Below are 13,898 nucleotides of genomic sequence, written 5' to 3' on the forward strand. Positions count from 1 at the left end.
GGACAATGTAGACATGCCAGTTCACCTTGTTGTCAGAGAGTGGGCCCTACTCAGTGTGAAGTCCAGGTTCTTGGCAACTCGAGCAAATAATTGAATGAGATATCAGAGTAAAGTAGTTAGAAAGTAGTTTATTGGAAGAGATAGTACATTTCAAAGAAGTAGAAGTGGGCCCAAGAGAATGGCTCAAGGGCCCATTACTAGAGGAGAAAATACATTCCAAAGAGTTTGGAGCAGGCCACACGCAAAGGCGAGGTTCAAAAAGCTCAAAAAGTGAACAAGGTAGTCCAAAAAACGGAGAAGTGGTAAAAAAGGCGAAGTGGTAAAAAAAAGGGAGAAGTGGTCAAAAAGGCGAACTTCCAGAACTTGGAGTCTTTATCCCTTTTTCTCTAGAATGGGCTGTTCCCCTCTGGGCATGGGACCACTTGATTGGCAACTGTGATTGACAAGTGGTACTGTGCAGGTGCGAGTGACTGGTCTGATCTAGTTGGGTATTTTGTGCCCATTTGTTTTCCCACAGGGGTAGGTAATTACAATACAAAGTAGAGTTTTGGGTGGAGAAGGGAGGTCTCCTGGGTGGTCACATTCTGTGGGATGTGCAGGAATGCAGAAACCAAATGGCTGCCTCTAACTGCCTGCCTTGTTTTCCACTAGAGAGACGTGATCCCCATAAAATCTCTATGGGAAATTGAGGGACACGAGGTCTTTTCTTCTGTACCTGCTTCCTGCTGGGCAGGGGTGTAGAGCTCTCCGTGTCTATTGGGGGATTTATGGAACTCTCACCCTGTCTAATCTCAGGATGAGAGGAAGGGGTCTTGAGATCCAACTGGAAGACCATGTTGGTTTCTTTGGTTGTGACTGGCAATCTTGTTGGGATATCCTCTGTAGCCCCAAAGCCCCTAAATGACGAAAAGTAGATTTTAATTAATAGATTTCTTAAAGAGCAGACCTCAAAGCTATTGATGTTGGGTGGCTACAGGTTTGAAAAGAACATTAGCCTTTAATGTTTACTATCAACATGTATACTGGCAGGGGGAAATCTTAAAATGTATTTCCTCTCTGGGATTGGATCATCTAAGATTAGGTCCAGAATGGCTTGGGGGATGTTGGGAAGTCACAGGCTTTTAAGTAGTTATCTAAAGCCAGGGTGGGTGAGAGATATTCTGTGATTCATTCTAGGAGCAATCTTTAGTTTAGGTTTCAGAAACTGATTAGAATAGTAATCAAAGCCTGAGGCTAAGGAACTAAGAAACTAGGGAGGAGATTAACATTTCTATAGAAAAGAAACTTAAAAGTCTTTCAGTGGGGAGGGAGGAGCTACTGGGTTGGCCCACAAAAACCTCACCTGCAAATCTCTGGGATGTGGGAGGAAACTTGAGTCCCTGGAGATAACCCACATAGATATGGGGCGAATGTGCAAACTCCACACAGAAAGTGGTCCCCACTGGAAATCGATCTTTTTTACTCATCAACATTGTAAGGAGATCACGTTATTTGAGGAAACACTACAGAATTCTTGGTGTCCTTCAGTGTAATGAAGTTACTGAACTCTAGTGTAAGCCTTTTTTTTCTCGTTGATTTTAAGAATGTCATGAAACTTAAGTCAATTTTTTTATAGAATTCAAAATAGATTATTTTATCTTTTTGCCTTCAACTCTGTGACTTCTCATTTTATCCTGGAAGGAAATAAAATTAATCTAGTATATTTGATATCCACACAGCACTGATAGTTACTTCCAGTGTCTTAAGATCATTTTTTTCATGATTATACTTTTGAATAAGACTAGAATTAGAAAGGGGACAGCACATAGTCTATTTCTTAAATAATCATTTCCTATTTTAAATTTCCAGTTTGCCAAATCACATGAGAATCTACTCTTTTTGGCTGGCCAAATGGCTCAGTTGGTTAAGAGCTCGCTCAAGAGTTTGAGCTCTGAGCAACAGTGGTTCGATTCCCAGCCCGAGCTGAGCTGCTGCTGAGCTGCCTCTGAGATGCCAACAGGTGGCAGGATGGCTCAGCTTAAAAAACAAAAAAACAAAAACAGAATCTACTCTTTTTTTCTCATTCTTGACATTTGGCAGAGGGTGAATATGCTTTCTTCATTTTATATTTTCTCATTCTTGAGTTCGTGTTTTTTTATTTTAAAATTTTAGTAGGTAAATGACTTCTCACCTTATTTTTTCACTTTTCTGTCTTGTTTGAAGATAATCTTATGTGACTGGCATACTGTATTTTAAATAATAGTAGATAATTCTATTTTTAACCTACTTTTAAAAATCATGTGCTTTTCTATGTGTTGCGTGTGTGTGTGTGCGCGCGTGCTCATGCGTGCGCACGTGATAGGGCCCGGTCTGAGTCATTTGTGTGCCGGCTGACATGCGGACCCTGACCCCGAACAAGGTCCGGACCCACACAAGCGGGGGCAGCTGATGCACAAACCCTGGCCCCAGACAATAACAAACCTTGACTCCGGAGCGTGCTGCATAGGCGCCAGGCTCTGTTGACTAAGTCCTGTACGTAAGCATGATTCACAGCCTTGGGAGGGAGCATGCCACTTCTGTGCGCTTTCCTCCCCCCAACCCTCTATATAATGGTTGCTATTGCTGAATAAAGCAAGCGGGCTAGCTATCTGGTTCCTCCTCATGTTGGCTCTGCGTGCTCTCTTTTCCCTGGGCATGTCACTCCTAACTGCCCCCCGCCCCCAGCAGCACCTCCCCCACGGTGACTACACTTGGCTTAGTTCAGCAGGATGGTGAGATGAGCGCCCATTCTGACACTTGATGTAGTTCTCAGCAGGATCACCATGACGACGAGGTGAGAATGCCCCTTCTGCCCAGGTGGAGGAACCGCCCTGGGTAGACGGGATGTGGCCCCATACATCCCTCTGGTATCTGGTCCCAGCGAACCTGCTGGCGTGGACTCCACTGGAAGACTGGGACACGATGCACCCCTGACCGGAAGACGTCCGGGAAGCACTGGAGGCGTTGGAGCCAAAAGTCTCGCCAGCTCCAGGAGGTGGCCGGCAGGGTGGCATGACTGTTCCTAGCTGTTTTGCAACATGCTAGTCAAGACATTCAGGAGAATGCGGAACGGGTGCAGCACTTACAGAGCCGAGAGGAGGACTTGAAGCAATGACTGACGGCGGCTGAAGCATGCTCCAAAGTTCCCCTGAGTCGGAAGTGCCCTCCTGGGCTAGCAGCCCACTGGAGCTGGTGCGGCACGCCTGAACGGTGATGCGATAGAGAATAGAAGTCAAGGAGCCGCTGGCTCCTGGAGGTGGAGCCACGAACATTCCCCAGACCAACCCCCAAGCCCGTAATCAGACCCTGATTCACTGGCTCATGGCTGCTGCCTGCACAGCTTGGGACAATGCAGGAGACTTGCCGGAACATGTAAGTGGACCACTTACTTGGACTTGGTGCATGTCATACAGAAATTGGGAAAGCAGTTCCAGCAAAGCCCCAAAGAGAAGTCTGGAAAGGTGTGACCTGTGACCCTTCAAGAATGCATGTGACCACCCAAAGCTAGCTCCTTCCGGTTTGACTAAGGGAGACGCCAAGATACCTGGTCGGAGGGGATGACTGGGGACTGGAGGCCCCACGTGAAACTGTCCATACTGTGGTCCCTGTGTTAACTGTTGTCTATGAGCTTTTTGCTTCCTCACATGAGAGACTACATGTGTGGTGATGGTTAGCTGAGGGTTAAGAAAATCCTTGGTTTGGGGTTGAGAGAACTCCCCCCTTGTCTCGTTCCCAGCAGGGGAGATATGAGATGATGGTACTGCATGTCTGTGCTGCCCACAGCAGCAAAGCACAGAAGTAGGCTTGTTGCCAAGCTTCAGAAGGCCTTGAGCCGAAGGCCCCAGGTAAAAAAACAGGTGTTATATATCTAGACTGAACTGGTCCTGGTTGACACCAGTGCTGACTGCAACCACGTTTATAGGAACGCGGAACAGTTCCCTGGACCAGTAACCTACATTGATTGACACTGCCAGCCAAAAACAATTCACCTTCACCTGGGAAGGCAGACAATAGACTTTCCTGGTGTTGCCACAGGGCTACCTGCACAGCCCAACCCTGTGCCATGGGCTGGTAGCGCAGGATTTAGCTAATGGACCAAGCCTTGACCGTGCGCTTGTTTCATTATATGGATGATATAATGTTAACCTCTGATTCTCTTGCAGATTTGGAAACTGCCCCCTGCAGTCTTTGAGACACCCTAGTGGGTTGGGGGTGGGCCATCAACGAGGACAAGGTCCAGGGCCCTGGCTACTCTGTCAAGTTCTTGGCAGTTATCTGGCCGGGTGAGACCAAAGTTATGCCAGAAGGCAGATGGGTCGCTGACCCCGCCTTTTCGTACCTGCTGACAGTTCAGGTACAAGAAAAAGGCTTTGTTTGGGGTTTACAGTGGACCCATGGGACCTGAAAGGTGTCCTTGGGTGTCTGGTCTCAGCCCTGAAAAGGAGCTGAGCAGTGATACTCGCTAATTGGGAACAATTAGCGGCTATTTACGAGGTCATCACAGGCCCTGCACCTGTAATGATGCAGTCCACATAACCTGTCGAGGGTTAGCTGCAGTCATGGCTCAAAGCACCCCAGAAAGGGTGGCCCAAACTCTTACACTAGCAAAGTGGGGAGCGTATATAGAGGGCACCACAGAAGGGGTGGCCTAAACTCCCACACTGGCCAAATGGGGAACATATGTGGAGCAACAGGCCATGTTTAACACCAGTTCACTCTCCCAATAGTTCCACGAGTTGTTGGGCCCAGTAGCCTTCTGAGCAGACAAGAAAGAAGCACTTCCTGAGTGTCCTGTAGAGGTGGCAAGCCCATACAGGGGAGGAAAGCCACCCTGGCAGGGCATGGTACACGGATGGCTCCTGTTGGGGCCAGACCCCCACATGGACTGCAGTCGGGTTAAAGCCAGAGTTAAAAGAGTTCTGTTATGAAACTGGCCCAGGCCAGAGTAGCCAATGGGTCACGCTTAGGGCTGTTGGATTAGTGCTCATGCATAAAGCAGGTTATGTGCATGTCTGTACTGAAAGGTAGTTTACCCCTTAGCCATTTTATTGCCAGGGGGTGGAGTAGTAGACGTAGAGCTACAGGTGGAACTCCCTTGGCTCTTATTGGCAATGGGCAGGCCTTATCTTGGCAGGTATTGCAGTCAGCCTCATGGTCCTCTGTTACTCTGTGTATTACTGTTATAGCCTTTATGCACAGAGACACGCTGTTTGGGTCAAGTCCCGAACTGTCAACCTGCAGTGGGTAGACTGACAGGGCCTGGTCTGAGACAGTTGTTTGCAGGCTGATGCATGGACCCTGACCCCGGATGAGGTCCGGACCCACACAAGCGGGGGCCACTGATGCATGGGCCCTGGCCCCAGACATAACAAACCTTGACTCCAGAGCCTGCTTCATAGGCGCCGGGCTCCGGTGACATAAGTTCGTAAGCATAATTCACAACCATGGGAGGGAGCATGCCACTTCCGTGTGTTCTCCTCACCCCAAACCTCTATATAATGGTTGCTATTGCTGAATAAAGTGAGCAGGCTAGCTTGCTGGTTCCTCCTCATGTCGGCTCCGCATGCTTTCTTTTACCTGGGCATCTCACTGCCAAAAGCCCCTTCAGCAGTCCTCGGGTGACAACAGTGTGTGTGTGTGTGTGTGTGTGTGTGTGTGAGAGAGAGAGAAAGAGAGAGAGAGATAGAAAGAGAGAGCAAGTCATGAGCAGTTACTTTTTAAAAGCCAAGTACTGTTGTATTCATTTTACACCTGTTATTTAATTCCCACGATAACCTTATGAAGTCTGTAGTATTATCATCTCCAACTTTAAATTTATAAGACTGAGGTCAAGAGAGGTTAAGTAATTTGGCTAAGGTAATTAGCAAATGGAATGGCCAGTATTCAAAGAGGATTTTGGCTACGATTTTCCCATATCTGCATTTGTTACTAAATCCATTAACAGGAGAATTATGGTTTTTCAAAATCTGACTTTTTTTTCTTGTTTGGGTGCCCAATTTTAGGAATTTCTAAGGAAAGTCATCTGAATCTTAGACTGGACCCTTGGATTAATTTCAGACACCTGCACAGAGTGCTCTCAACTAAAGGATCCTAATGTGAACCCTCTAAAGTATAATTCTAATAAGTATATTCTGAAATATTGTCTTAAAAAGTTTGCAGTAAACAAAATAGATTGATAGATGATAGATAGATAGATAGATAGATAGATAGATAGATAGATAGATAGATAGATAGATATTATAAAGTAAGTGAATCAGGGGAACCTGATTTTCTGGTATCCCCTAATCCTTTGCATAAGCCATGTCACCATTCTGAAAAGAATCTGTTTGTCTTCTCTTTGACAGTATTGCTCATTTGTTATTAAGTTTCCTTGAGTAAAGAAAATAGATATTTCTTCTTGGATTATTTTCTGTTTCCTATCCTCAAACTGTGGATACACTCATTATTTGTTTTACTTCCTTTACCTTTTCTTCCTTGAGGATTTCAGCTACCTTTATGATTCTAACTGCTATTTCTTATAAAAATAATTCTTAAAAACCTATTTCTTTTTTTAAAAGATTTTTATTAGGGAATTTGGGGAAAGGAACAGCACTGGGAAATCGGGGAAGGAGAACAGACAAGTTGCTATCTTTTTGTTCTTCAGGAGGACGTCGCTTCACAGGCCCATGTTGGTATTATCATTGTGCTCTTCCTGGGTGAGTCAGCCACTCGCTGGCCATTGGATGGCCACTCATGGTGGCTCATGGCAGCTCATGAAAGCTCATGCCCGCTGCCGGCCAGCCCCACTGCAGCCTACACCATCGCCGGCGACTCACGGCAGCCCAGCTCCAGGTCGAGCTGTTGTTCACCATCTTAGCTATAGAGGGTGCAGTGTCACTTGCCCTCATGTGGGATCTAAACCAGGGCCCTGCTGCTCAGAGCTGGTGTCCCAAGTCAAGTCCTAACCAACACACCAAAAAATCTATTTCTTACACTAAAATCTCATATCTCCAATTTCCAGTCACATGTGAACATTCAAATATTCTGCTGATATTTGAAACTCAATGTGTTTCCATAGGTGAGCACATCATCTCTCCAAGGTTGGATACTCTGTCTACCTTCTCAAGTTTTTGTCAGTAATAGCATCATTTTCCAGCTACCTGGGCCTAAAACCTTGAAGTTTTCTTTGCACCCTCCTTGTACTTTGCTTTCATATATAATCAAAATAGATTATTTTGGCATTGCCCCATCAGTGCTTCATAATGTTTTTCATTTTCTTTCTTTTTTGTACCACTGCCATGAGCTTTACCTCTAGATTAGACAGTTTAACATCTTTCTCATTAATCTCCTACTAACGCTTAGTATATTGCCTTGTCCATAGCAGGATAGCAGGGACCCAGAGAATTTTGGTTTTGTGGTTGATTGAGATGCAGGTTATCTCCTACTTCCAGCAATGAACAAGTCACTTTTGAAACCAGATTTTTTTTTTAATTGGGGAATTGGGGGATGGGAACAGCGCTAGGGAATTCGGGGAAGGGAAACAGACAAGTTGCTGTCCTTTTTGTTCTGCAGTCTAGTTGTGGAGGATGTTGCATCACTGGCCCAAGTTGGCACCATCATTGTGCTCTTCCCAGGCGAGGCAGATCAGTCGCCGGCTTCTGGATGGCCACTCACTGCGGCTGCTGGCTGCTCACGCTGGCTGCTGGCTACACATGGTAGCCCATGGCAACCCACTGCCACAGGGGCTGCAGTCTATGCCGTCGCCGGCGACTCACGGCAGCCCAGCTCCAGGTCGAGCTGTTGTTCAGCATCTTAGCTGTAGAGGGCAGTGTCACTGGCCCTCATATGTGGGATCCGAGCCGGGGCCCTCTGGCATCCCAAGCCAGCTCTTAACCATCGCGCCACTCGGCTGGCCCTGGAACCAGATTTTTTGGAGCCCATCTTTTTCTGTATGTGTGATCAGATATTGATCTCTTTTTGTAGCCAGGTATATATGAGAGTATATACCTGGCTCTTATAAGCTACTAGGGGGAAGGGGACTTAAATGGATCCTGAATTAATGAATTCCAATGCTTTAGAAGAACAGTCATTACATTTTATCCAGTGAGGGTGAGCTAATAGGCTCCATGACAGTGGAGACTGTATATAGACTTTATTCATTGCCAGATTCCTAGCACCTACCTCTGTACCTAGCATCTAGTAGGTATTTACAGATATGTGTTGGATGAATTAATAATAAATGCTAATGATAGTGATAACTATGCTGTCCCAAAACAAGAGAATGGAAATCTCCTTATAACTTGCCTCATTCACTGTAATGTATTAGATTGAGGCTATTGTACCCAGGATACTGGGATTTTTCCACATAGTTATATATTTAGGACAATGGTCAAATCTTTAAGTAAAATTTATGTCCATAATAGATTATGTTTCTTGTGGGATATCCTGGCATGATTCTACTTGGGCACCAAGAATTACATTGATGGGGTGAAATGTGTTTTTATGTCTGTTTGTAAAATGTGGAATATTATTGAGTTACTTTAAGTGTCATGTTTCTGATGACTTTAGACTGGTTTCTTTGAGTTGGAAATATTTTGTTCTGTCATCCTATATGTTGAAATTTAATGGGAACACTTAAATAATTTAATTTATCAGCTTGCTTACAGCTATGTGGTTTATCATGCCTGAAGTCAGTAGCCTCAATTTCTTACAACTCAGAAGTTGCCAAAACAGACAGTAAACTTGCTTCTTCGTGTCAGGGATTAGCATGTAAAAAAGGGAGAAACTTTCAGATGATCAATTTTAGTGTAGTGTCTGTTGGGCAGTACCATTTTTTTTAAATCATTGGCTGATTTTAAAAAAAGATTAGATTTTAACTCATCCATAAAAAAGTTCAATTATGTTTCTGGGGAAATCCTATTCACTGTGTACCTGATGATATATTTCACAGCTCTATAATATAATAGAAGTATTATTCTAGTCTCACACCTCCCCCTTCCCAGAAATTGTTTTCTCTTGTGACATGCAATAGATTTACTCAAGTTTTTATGGTTATACTGTCAACATTTCCAGTTTCTCCTTTAAAATTAGCCTAGACAATGGTTTTTTTAAAGATTTTTATTGGGGAATTCGGGGAAGGGGAACAGACAATTTGCTGTCCTTTTGTTCTTCAGTCTAGTTGTGGAGGATGTTGCTTTACCGGCCCAAGTTAGCACCATCATTGCGCTCTTCCCAGGTGAGGCAGCTCAGTCGCCGGCTTCTGGTCGGCTGCTCACTGCGGCTGCTGGCCACTCACGCTGGCTGCTGGCTACACACGGTAGCCCATGGCAACCCACTGCCACAGGGGCTGCAGCCTATGCCATCGTCCGTGACTCACGGCAGCCCAGCTCCAGATTGAGCTGTTGTTCAGCATCTTAGCTGTAGAGGGCAGTGTCACAGGCCCTCATATGTGGGATCCGAACCGGGGCCCTCTGGCATCCCAAGCCAGCGCTTAACCAATGCGCCACTCGGCCAGCCTGACAATGTTTTGATAAGGCATTTTTCCTAGTGAGAATGTATGCATCTGAGTTCAACTTCCTCTCACAAATGGAAAATAAACAGCCTCTCTTAATTTAAGTGAGGTTGTAGGACAGGACATGAGGTGATAGGAACAACAAAGAATCTCTCCCAGTACTACACATACCCACAGTAGTACCTTGGGTAAGTCAGTTATTCGATCTGGGTTTATTTTTACTCATATAAAATGCAGAGTTTTGGCTGAATCATCTCTCAGTTTCCTTGCATGCTCTACAATTCTTTGAGATGTTTTAAAGTATAAGGGAGCCTTTATTTCAACACTTTTTGCATTATCAAATCCTTTCTATCTTTTATGGCTCATGAAGTCCTCAAAACTGCATGACTCTAACTTGACTTTACCATTTTTGAATTCCTATAGCATTTATATAGTCAGAATGCAGAAATTTGTGTTTGTATAGTCATATTTTGTTATCTAATTCATTTTTATGCATTAAAATTATCTCCCCAACTATACTGCAAGAATCTTGAATGCAGGAAGCTTGTCTTATACCACTCCTATTCCCTTCATTGAAGCTGTTACATTATGAAGTTCATAAAATTATTAATTTAGATGAGATGCAAATCACCACCTGGATTTAATTTGCAGTATAAACAAAGGCAGCCTTTGATTCATTTGGTAGCTAAAAAGGGTATAGAGGCTTCCTCTGAAATTACTAATCTAAAGCCTTTAAATTAAAGTAATATTCCAATCAAACAGGATTTTTTCTGGGTCCTTAGATCTGGGATTCCATTTGTGAGAAACAAGTACTTATTTGGTGGGAAAAAGCTATTTGGGGCATTTTTCTTATCTGGACTTCTGTCACCTTTCTGATTCAATCCAGCCTACATAAATTGAGCACACACTATGTGCATCTGCTGTCAGAGATACTATGGTGGATTGGAAAAAGATTGGTGTGTGTAAAGACTGATAGTGTATAATTTTTGCCCTTGAGGGGTATAATCAACATAAAGCAAGCAAACAAACAAAACCCCAAACAAAACCCTTTACAAAATAGTGTATTAAGAACAGATTTGAAATCACAAACATGGAAGCTTCTGGCTTCCATATTTTGTATCTGGGAACACACTACTGAAAGGTGAGATTTGTTTGGGCTTTAGAAAATTACTAGGAACTTGGCTGTTAGAAAAGGCAGGAAAGTGAATTTAAGGTGAGTATATAAGGTTGATATATAAAATGAGTAAAAGCATAAAGGTTTGGGGACTAAAAATATTTTTTCCTCCCATTTTATAAGTTCTTCTAGCTGGGTTAGTACTCAAAATAACAAAGTAACAGAAGAAATAAACATTTCAATATATGTGCATGGGGAATTCACATAAGCATGGAAATTCCAAAGACAGTGAGGCAGCATTGGGTATATATGAGAGTTTTGGACAAAGAAAGGGGGTTGGGGTGTTAGTTTTCAGAAGTGAGAGTGGATGATTTACAGGTAGTTGAGGATGAGCTGAACACAGAAGGCAGGAAAATTCTTTCTAGGCAACCCGAACAATGGGACACAGGGGTATCTAACAGGCCCTTGCTGGAAGCTCTCCTATTTACCATACTTTATTCAAATTAGGCTAAGAAAACATCCTAAATTTTCCTTCCTGAAACAGATTTTTCTGTCTGAATCTTTTGAGCAGGAAAGTGGGGAGGCCCAAAGGTTCTTTCTGAGTCTTTTGTTTCTTAATAAATAGCTTAAAATCAATATCCCAAAAAGGCAACTTCAGGGTGACAAAACTTTGGTTCCCTTCAAAGGCATACAATCTATCATATGTCTGAGGGACCATCTGGTATGGCTATTTTATAGGATGTTTAAGAAAACAATTTCAGAAGAAAGGACTGGAATAGCAGGCCCACTCTTTAGTTCTTCACTGGTATTCCAAGTTCACTTAATTTCCTAGCGGATATATACATATATGTCCTTCAACATTTTCTAAAAGTGATGAAAGCCATAAGGTAGGGGAGATGGTACAAACGAGGAATTTGTTGTGAAAATAAATTCCTTTCTGCCATGAAATTTTCAGAATCAACTTCTTCAACTGTGCTGTATATTCAAGGCGGTAATTTTTAGGGGTACTTTTCACTTGGCATGTGTATTAAGAATGACAAGACTGTCTTAATTCATTTTATGACTGATTGAAACAGAACAAAATCTTTTAGTGTGCATCTGAAACTGAAATTTTACAACTCATAGCAGTAGGCAGCAGCACAGACAGCTGTCACTACATTGCATTAGTCTTCAGGACTGGAAACTTCTTCAGCAGGTTTGGAAAGTGGACCTTGCTTTCTTATGTGTTTTCACATCTCAGTGGTAGATACTTTCTATTCCCTCAGGCAACTAGGGAATTGACCATTACCCTCCTCCTTTGTGTTTACTCCCAGGAAAACATAAAACCTAGTCTTGGAAAAGGAGCTGACATACTAAGTCACTTAAGACTCCGTGAGATGGTCTCCGAGTGGAGTTTGCATTTTAACAAGGGGATAAGAAACTTGCTTCACTTAAATAACAGACATTAGGATTTCCTGATATCTACTATCACAACATGAACAAGAAGTCCCTGATAACATTTCATGTCCTTTTATCTTGTCCAGTGTCAATGAAAAACCATCCAGCCTAAGAGAAAGTTTATAAATTTATTTGAGCCAAACTGATGACAATTACTGAGAAGCAAAATCTCAATGGATTAGAAAATGCTCCACAAAATGATGATTTGCAGTTTATTTTATACATATTATAGAATCAGAAGAGGGTTACATGAAATCCATTGGTGGTAAATTAAGGGGGTGGGAGAAAGCAAATTGGGGAAATCTCTGGGATTGGATAAAAGCAAATTGGATAGACAGGGACTTCTTTTACACAGGTGGGTGCAGGATAAGTTAATAGTTCACTTTTTACAGCATATAGAGATGGTAATCAGGGGACAAGAATAATAAGGAGGGGTTCTTTAGTTTCTTGCTCTGGTCCCTGGAAAGGGATTACTGACATTCCAAGGGCATGTTATCCTAGATGCGAAAAAACAATAGACAGGCTCACTTAAGGTTGACTTTTGTCAAGGAAGCTACAGACTAAAGATGTGATTTCCTGCCATGGCCCACCTTAGTTAGGAATTTTTATGTTCACATCGTCCTAGGTATTATAGTTATTTTCAGGCTACTGAACTTGTCAGGTTTAACCTGTGGCCTCTTTTCCATCAACACCAGTAATATTAAGCTACTGAAAGTTTGGCATTTCCTTCAACTGAAATGAGAATATACAGCTAAATTTTTATAATAAAAACAGTATGAAGAATGTGATTATCCAAGCTATTTGCCACACTTACTGTCTCCCTTTAAATAATATTTTATAAATAATAATAATATTTTATCTAGAGAGAGAGTGAGAACAAAACAAAAAAGGCTGAATGAAGAAATGATTTTCTAGGTCTTAGTTTCTTTCTTTGGGGACCTTACATTTTGCTTCTCTTACATGTTGCTGAGTTTAAGAAACTTGTTTTTGATTGGCAAGGAAGAGTGTTAAGGTTTTGAATAGAAAATTAGCCATTGAAAAAACTGTATTTTACATAAGCAAATTAGCGTGGCCTCAGAGTGTTTAGTTTTGAGATAAAATTAAACTTATTAAAAACTATCTGAGGGTCAGATGTAAAATAGATGTAGATATCTCAGTTACTTTAAAAGCAAAGCCGTAGCCTGACTGAGAAGCAAATTAAGAAAGAGGAAAATAATTCTGATTTATATCAGCCATGTGTAGCCATCATAGTCAGTTTGTTAATCAGTTCATTGTAATTGGATTTCATAATTATTTTTCTTTATCCTACATTATTGCCATCTTTAAAAGGAATGTGGTCGGGCCGCCTGAGTGGCGCATTGGTTAAGAGTTGTCTTGGGATGCCAGCTCTGAGGAGCAGAACCCTGGTTTGGATCCCACGTGAGGGCCAGTGATGCTGTGCCCTCTACAGCTAAGATGGTGAACAACAACTCGACCTGGAGCTGGGCTACCATGAGTCGCCGGCATCGGTGTAGGCTGCAGTGGGCTGCCGTAAAGGTACTGTGAGTGGCTGGCAGCCGGCGTGAGCTGCCGAGAGCCACCGTGAGTGGCCATCCAGTGACTGGCGACTGATCTACCTCACCTGGGAAGAGCACAATGGTACCAACACGGGCCAGTGAAGCGATGTCCTCCACAACTTGACTGAAGAACAAAAGGACAGAAACTTGTCTGTTCCCCTTCCCCGATTCCCCAATGCTGTCCCCCTTTCTCAATTCCCCAATAAAATATTTTTTTAAAAAAAGAAAACATGTGCTCCCTAAAAAAACAGAATGTGGTCATTTTTCAGCTTCATGCATTGAT

Source organism: Hipposideros armiger, unplaced genomic scaffold, assembly GCF_001890085.2.
Source record: "Hipposideros armiger isolate ML-2016 unplaced genomic scaffold, ASM189008v1 scaffold_153, whole genome shotgun sequence".
Classification (NCBI taxonomy): domain Eukaryota; kingdom Metazoa; phylum Chordata; class Mammalia; order Chiroptera; family Hipposideridae; genus Hipposideros; species Hipposideros armiger.